This window comes from Ambystoma mexicanum, chromosome 14 (genome assembly GCF_040938575.1).
Source record: "Ambystoma mexicanum isolate Mex_15411 chromosome 14, UKY_AmexF1_1, whole genome shotgun sequence".
Classification (NCBI taxonomy): domain Eukaryota; kingdom Metazoa; phylum Chordata; class Amphibia; order Caudata; family Ambystomatidae; genus Ambystoma; species Ambystoma mexicanum.
In genome coordinates this window covers 290,083,725-290,091,131 of record NC_090940.1, presented here as the reverse complement: position 1 = coordinate 290,091,131, position 7,407 = coordinate 290,083,725, and the positions used below count along the sequence as shown (strand labels likewise).

Genomic DNA, 7,407 nt, shown 5'->3' with positions numbered 1-7,407 from the left:
TTACCCCGTCCTGAGACCTTTAACATAGTATCCCTTATTAGTTGTAGAGTGATCCACCTAGAGAACCTATAGGAGTTCAATCCTGATAAAGTTAACACAAGCTTTGTTGAACCATATACATTTATGACGTGTGTGTTCTGTAGGTCCTTCTTCACAATATACCCATGTCGGGGGACCCATAAAAAGTACTAAAAGGGAAAATCAGTTTGCCATCTCAAGGCAATGCAGCCTTATGTAGAGACTGTGTCCAGAAAGAAGGCCAATGTGGAAATGCACAGATCTGCAATTGAACATCCAGTACCAACATGTGTCCCTCTCCCACAGCATCACTTGCAGAGATTTTCTTACATACCTTGTTGCATTAGCTGGAATAGCACATACCACTCTTACTCGTTGATGAGATTGTAATCCTCCATTGAAAGGCATTATCTGTGAATGGAAACAGGGCATTAACAAATAGGTGCACTGACGAGCTGCCAATATTGATTTCCAAAATATGCATTATACCTTTAAATGGCTAAATCACAGTGGGATAAGGATGTCACACCTAGACTTCTGTTAGCAGATTGTCGATGGACATTTTCTCCCCCTCCACTAATTGCCTTTCTGGGGCGTTGCCCAACATCCACGTAATATTTTACATAATTCTCTTAATGGCACCACACACATTCATCTTCTCCTCTAATGTATTTTTTTATTTTACTTTTATAAAAATCAATTTCTGAAATGTCAAGTGGCTTTATTACTACAGCAAAATATCATTTATGTTGATTTTTATTTCTTTACTATTTCTTTACCTCTAAACATACGTTTTTACATATATGTCCCTCTTTTTATGTTACCTACTAATACAGAATACTCAAATATTCGTTTTCATTTCAATGTCTATATTTTATTTTTTCAACAAACTTGCACAAACCTCAAGTGCCACAGTGCATTATCACACAACTTACTTCATTTTTCTTATAAACTACCTATCAATAAACACTCACTATGTGCTGCTACAGGTACTGGTACCCTTGACAGTCAATAATACCTCAATAATCAGCCTTCATCCCTAGAGCCTGCCCTTCTTTCACTGGAGATTCATACATTTAAATCAGGATTACTGACCGCAAAAGCAAGCAATAGGGCTAAAGCAATGTAAGTCATTTCATATGTGTTAAGGCAGGAAAATGTGTTCCTCTGTTTATTTGTTATCATTGTTCCTGTCTGTTTTTCATTGCTTTAAGATCATTTTATACGAACATCGGTTTCCTCTTTCTCTACTGTCTGTCTCTTTGTCTGCTCCTTTATCAGTAACTGCTGATTTCTCGCTATAAATACTGAGCTGAATGTTGTGGGAAAAAAGATTGTCTTTCCTGAACGGGGGAACAGAGCACGAACGTTCAAAATTCTGCACAGAGTTTTGTAGAGAGGCAGATGTACATGTCATCTATAGTGCCTGGCCCCTCACCTCCGTCATATTGGAAGACCAACAAGATGGCACTGTGCATGACACCAGGTATCAGCCCAGTACTGCATCGAAGATATGAGAGACGTTATGCACTCAGATAACCGCATCGAATGTACCCTCGAACTGACGTGGTAGAAAGATGTCTGTATACACCATAGAACATAGAAGAGCTAGAAGTGAAATCTGACAAGTGTAAAGTGATGTCATGAAGAGAAGGCATGATGACACATTGAAATGATATGTGAATACTTGAAGAATGAAGATGTAACTGAGGTAACAAAGTGAACATGTATGTAAACACAAAGAAATTATATACACTGAGAAGACAAGTGAGAAGAGATGCAGTAGATGTATATACACAGAAAGGCAAGGTAGATGAGACATCATATAGAAGCTTTCTGCAGTAGAAAATAGAACATGGGTAAAGCAGCCATGATGAAAAGATAGACGTTGACTCTGTATAAATAGTAAGAGAAGCCTCGAGGAGAGAGACCAAGGCTGCATAGCTGACAGGTGCTGGAAAACAGATTTGTGCGAAGAACTAAGAATATCAGTTTGGCTTGCGATCAAGTGTGCCATAGCAAGATGCAACTGCAAGGCACAAACAGAGTCAAAGAGGATAAGCTACATATGCATGACATATTTCTCTTAAATTAAGCAAAGGAGTGAGCATTTGCAAGTGCCAAGTATTGAACAATTAAAGATGCAGAAAGCATATGCAAGACGGAGCAACCAAGTCTCCAGAGGCCAAGAGAAGTAATAGCACCCAGTATAGTTGAATCAAAGAGCACTAAATAAAATGGTGAGAATGGGCAAAATGTTGTTTTCCTCGCACGTGGTGCAAGACCAGAAAACAAGGCCTATTCATGAAGCTCCAGGTGAAGATAGCAATATACCTTCACTCCCTTTAAAGTTCAGAGGAAGAGCACAATCGGCAAGGTCAACTACAGAAAAGCATTGGTTTAGGGCCTAACTGATGAGAGATGGTAAGCTAATTGGTCAAGTGGGTAGTGGTCTGGCGTTGTTCCCCGCACCCGGGTCTCGTTTTGCTTACGTGCTGCTAACAAGCCGAATGTCCAAGGTGGGGAGAGAATGCCAACCAATCCAAAGGGCCTATGTAAGGATGAACCATACATTGTTGCAGAAGCCAATCTACTGTTGTTATTCTACCATTAATCTGTATTACATGTAGTTAAAGGAAGTTTAAGGCATGCCTACAAGATAAGGGAGAGCCAATTATGTTACTAACAACTAAACTAAGTATATGTATAGGTGTTCACCTAACAAACCCCTCCTTTCGACAGGTTTTTACTATTTGCCATGTAGGATGCCGTCAGGGCTGACGTACATTGAGGTATAAAGGTTTTTCGTAACTGAACTTTATTTGAGAGTCAGTGAGCTGCAATCTGTTTGTTCTCTAGGTTTCCCTACTTTATTTGAGCTGATAATAACGTAGTTCTTTTGCCATATTCCTTGAGTTTGTCTGGGTATTTGGGTCTGAGATCATTTATTGGTAATTCCATCTGGCACTTGAATGCTCCAGGTCAGGGGTTTTGCTAGGTCTGGAGAAGATCAGGGGCTCAGCTAATGTCAGGACTGGCGGGACTCAGGGCTAGGCAGCAATGTGGATGTAACACCTGAGCTTCTATTTGGGACTACAACCAAAAGACCCGGGGCTATAGCCCCCTCAGCCCCCCCACTAGCAACACCTCTGCTCCAGGTGCTACTGCACAGTTCTCTAGACACCAGCTACTATGTTTGATAGAGGTCTCTGAGACTGAAATATACTGGGGGTGCAGGCACAGAAAAGGTGCTATAGAACATATGTTGTGGGCCTGCTCCAAAATCTATAATTTCTGGTCTGATGTAACAAGTCCCATTAATACTGTACTGCTTATGGATCTGGATTATACTTTTGGCACTCCCATTTTGGGCAGTGCTACACAATTGGATGAGTTGTCTTTTTGCACAGATGTGTTTCGTGTTCAGAAAAGCCACAATGGCAAAAAAATGTATCTTGAAAGGGAGGAAAGCTGTGCCTTCTCCAACTAAGATAGAATGGGTTCCTGAATTATGCAGTCCTATAGAAAACCTGTAAGAAGATTACCCTTTATGATGATATCTGGTCTCGCTTTCTGGGAGTGCTTTGTGTTTCTTTGTGTATTATTTAAATAATATTTAATAAACATTTTAATGACAACAAAATAAAAGCTGAGACTGTAGGTTGGAAGCATAGACTAGCTTTATGCATCATAAGGAAGGGGCAAAGTCCTGCTGAATTTCCTACAGTAATTATGTATTTATTTAGTTGTTGTTTGCTTGTTAGGCACTTAAACAATAAGAATATACTGTTTCAAAGTGCCCACAGGGCAGAGAGGGAGGGAGGGTTCATTATAACATAATATTAAGAGCTGAGGGGAAGAGGAAGAGGGACGAACCTACTATGCCTTGTGAGTATTCAGAATGTACAAGTGCAGATAGGAAGAGGGGGTAAGTGCTGGGGAGTCGGAGCTTTTGGGAGAGCCATGGAGGAAGTGCTAGGAATGTTGAGCGCTACACAGCCAGATCCAGGGGAGGTGTGTAGAAGAGGTCCCAGATATGACCTGCACCCCTGCCCCCATTGCGAGTTGCCAGTAAGGTATTCGCCGATGTACGTGACGTATGAGGAGCAAATGAACCAACAGAGAGCCGCACTGGGACTCTGCCCCCTGTAAATAAGGAGATCAGTACCGGTTGAAGCAGCCATAACACAACAACCTTGGGCAGCACGGTACCCTATCAGACCGCCTTACCAGCCACTGATACGAAATGAGGAATGCCTACATACGGTCCACGAGGAGACCCCTAAAGCCTTAATGGAAGGCCAATGGAAATAAACCAAGGGCCCGAGCAGCCCCGAGAACAAACGGAATTGGCTACTGAAAGCACGTATGCCAGTACTAGTAACTGCAAGGATAATTATAATGGATGCAGGGGAGAGACACTGTTAAAACATAAGAGAATGGTGCCATGAGACAAGATAGAAGCAACCACCCTGTTGAATGTGTGTAAATAAGATTGAAACGCAAGATGCTAAGAAATCGATACTGCCTGCAATGCTTAGTAGAAGAATAGAGCGGCAAGCGCCAACCATATATCTACCTCAATACTGCACAATGTACACGTGCGACTCCATTTTGTGAAAGCAGAAATGTACCCAGACGGCCAAAGGCCTGACAGGCCTAGTTTCGAAACCCAGCAAAGACCAGAGAAGGAGCAGAATCGAAACTCAACAAAGAGAGGCTTACGCCGGGGAGATCGAGGTCAACCAGAGAAGGGGAGGTGAGCATGAGCTCACGAGACTCCAGCTTCAGAGCATACCAGCCCGCCCGTGAAGGTCAAGATAAGGGAGGCCCATGCAGGTGGCCAAGCGCACACAGAATTAAATGCACAAAAGGTTGGAAACTGAAGCAGATTCACGGTGGACCAGCAGGTGACCAGACAGGCGCGAAGATGTACCACCGCCTGATGTCATCCAGAACCCGAGGGTGCCATGACTTTTCCTGATAAGAGACTACAGATCTGAGACCATACCCAGCCAACTAATTGACACATAGCCCTAAAACACTGATTGATGGAAGGGAGGAAGGGTGAATCTTGGGACACTAGGCACCTGGGTGTCTACTCTGCATGCTGCTAATTAAAATGGAGATTTATGTTTAGGGGTGTAACTTGCCCTATCACAAGGGACCATGTAATCTAGGGTCCTATAGACACTGTAACCAATGAGACATCGTACTTGTAGTGACGTCAATCATGTGTGTTGTAGAGGGATGGGCGTTAGACACACACCCGATAAGAGTTATCCAATCCACTTGCGTTATTTCCATATACAGATATAGCACCTATACTTAAGTTACCTTTCCCAACCAATTATATTGCATGATGATTTTTTGTAGAATTAGATGTCAATGATGACGGATTTTGCCCATAAAAGAGACTGTTTGACTGAAGTTTGAGGAAGTCGGGGTAAGGCAGGTGTTCGGATGCTGCTGATTTCCATAAGCTGATGTATGTATCATTAAATGGACTTCCCTTTGCCAATTTACTGAGTCCTGATTATTGAACCTTGCTGGAGTATGTGAATCCTGCACTCTGTCCTCGCATGGTGCAGCTATCTTGTATTACTAGTTTTCGAAGGTGAGTACTGACCAATGGGCCCGTCAGTAATTTCCTCTCCTCGTCAACACTTGGTAGCGTGAGGATGGTTTCGGCCATCGATTATAGATTATCGATTGATATATTATAAGACACCTTTAGACTGGCGGCACGAAGTAACTCTGGGCCTTCGGTTACATCACGAGTCCTTTCGCTATTCCGGCTGAGTAGGCTGAGAAGCAACCCGTGGACAATGATAGTGTAATTATTCCCCAAAAAATCTGCAGTGGGTCTGAAGGAATCCGGCTTCCCAAGCATAACCCTTCTCATTCCCACGGGCAGCGGATCGGACGAAATCCATAAAAGCAGGAAGAGGAAAGGGCAGTGATCCTGAAGTTCCAGAGAGGAAAAGAGGCGATCGGTGAGTGAAACAACAAAACTCGTTATCCTGGCAAAGATCTTATAGGCCTCAGAGTAAGAACGGGAAAGGTAACGGAGGGTGGCAGAGAAAAAATAAAACAGCTAGAAGGAGAAAAGACTGTATATGTATAGGGGGTAAAGTCCCGAGCACCTGAAGTAATTGGGGAAAGATACCAGGGGTCACCCGAGAGAAAAACTGTAAGGAATACCGGGGGGGCACCTGAGAGAAAAACTGTAAGGAATACCGGGGGGGCACCCGAGAGAGAAAAACTGTAAGGAATACTGGGCGGGCACCCGAGAAAAAAAAACTGTAAGGAATACCGGGGGGCACCCGAGAGAAAACTGTAAAATTCGCCTTGTTCCTGTGCTTTAAAGAGTGGTCAGAAAGAACGTGAACCCAGAGCCCACAGAGGGGGGATAGTAGGCTACGCTTACGTTTAAAGGCGTAAGAATGGGGTTCGTTCAAATCCCATGACGGAGTAACAATTAGAAGGCAGGTATACGTATGACCAGCTGGTGTCTGTCTAGTCTGTCAAGCGTCTGTCCTATATGTCCTGTGTTTGCTGAATGTGGAATTATTGTGTTATTAATTGATGGCAATGTATTTTTGCTTTAAGCGATTCTGTAAATGAGAGGGAATAGCCACTGAGTAAAACTGTTGGTATAAAATTTTGCGGGAAAGTCGGATTGGAGCTCACGTATGTGGTGCTTGCTCATAATAGCGTATAGTTGAAAAACTGTATGAACATTGTTGATGACAAAATTAAGAATGGAAGAAGTTACCCCACTTGCACATTTGTGCAAGCAGTTGCCAAAGCACGCAACAAAATTGAAGAAATATAGTCAGGAGTAGGTTAAGGGCACCGCAAATAAAATGTTTATGCCGTGGCCCCAAAATGGGTCATTGTCTAAGGCTGTTTTACAGCACATGACCACCTTCTTACATGCCACATATAGCGGGAAGACATATAGCGGGAAGAATCTCGAAAAACGCCTTGCTGTTCTCGAGCTCTGGAAAATGTTTGAACAAGTAAAAGAAGAAGAACCCCCCCACAGACTGGATATTAAATATATTTACGGAGGGGGGTGAGACAACTACCGCGCCACCTGCCCCGCCGGAACCAGTTGTTGAGGGAAGTAAGTCGGAGGGTCTTTACCCACTAAGAGAACTTAAGGCAGCCACAGGTTATAGCAACCCTGCATATGAGTCACCTGCGTGTAGCAGTGACGAGATGAAAGAGAAGGAACAGGAAATTGACTCGGCCTCCACAGTCCCATGGGAAAAAGAGAGGCAAGGTGAGGAAAGGAAGGACCAGGCACAAACAAGTGCACCTCTCGATAGAGAGAGAGAGGGAAAGAAGGGGAAAGGAACCGATGAGTTAACATCTATAAAG

General features: G+C 43.3%; 1 long non-coding RNA gene across 1 annotated transcript in view; it reads right to left on the bottom strand.

The window, feature by feature from the left end:
* Positions 1 to 351: 351 nt before the first annotated feature.
* The window catches only part of LOC138527285 (uncharacterized), an 84,003-nt gene continuing 76,947 nt past the window's right edge, over positions 352 to 7,407 (bottom strand). Inside the window, exon 4 of the long non-coding RNA XR_011283856.1 lies at positions 352 to 429. This is a non-coding gene — a long non-coding RNA (uncharacterized lncRNA). The remainder of the gene's footprint in view (positions 430 to 7,407) is intronic.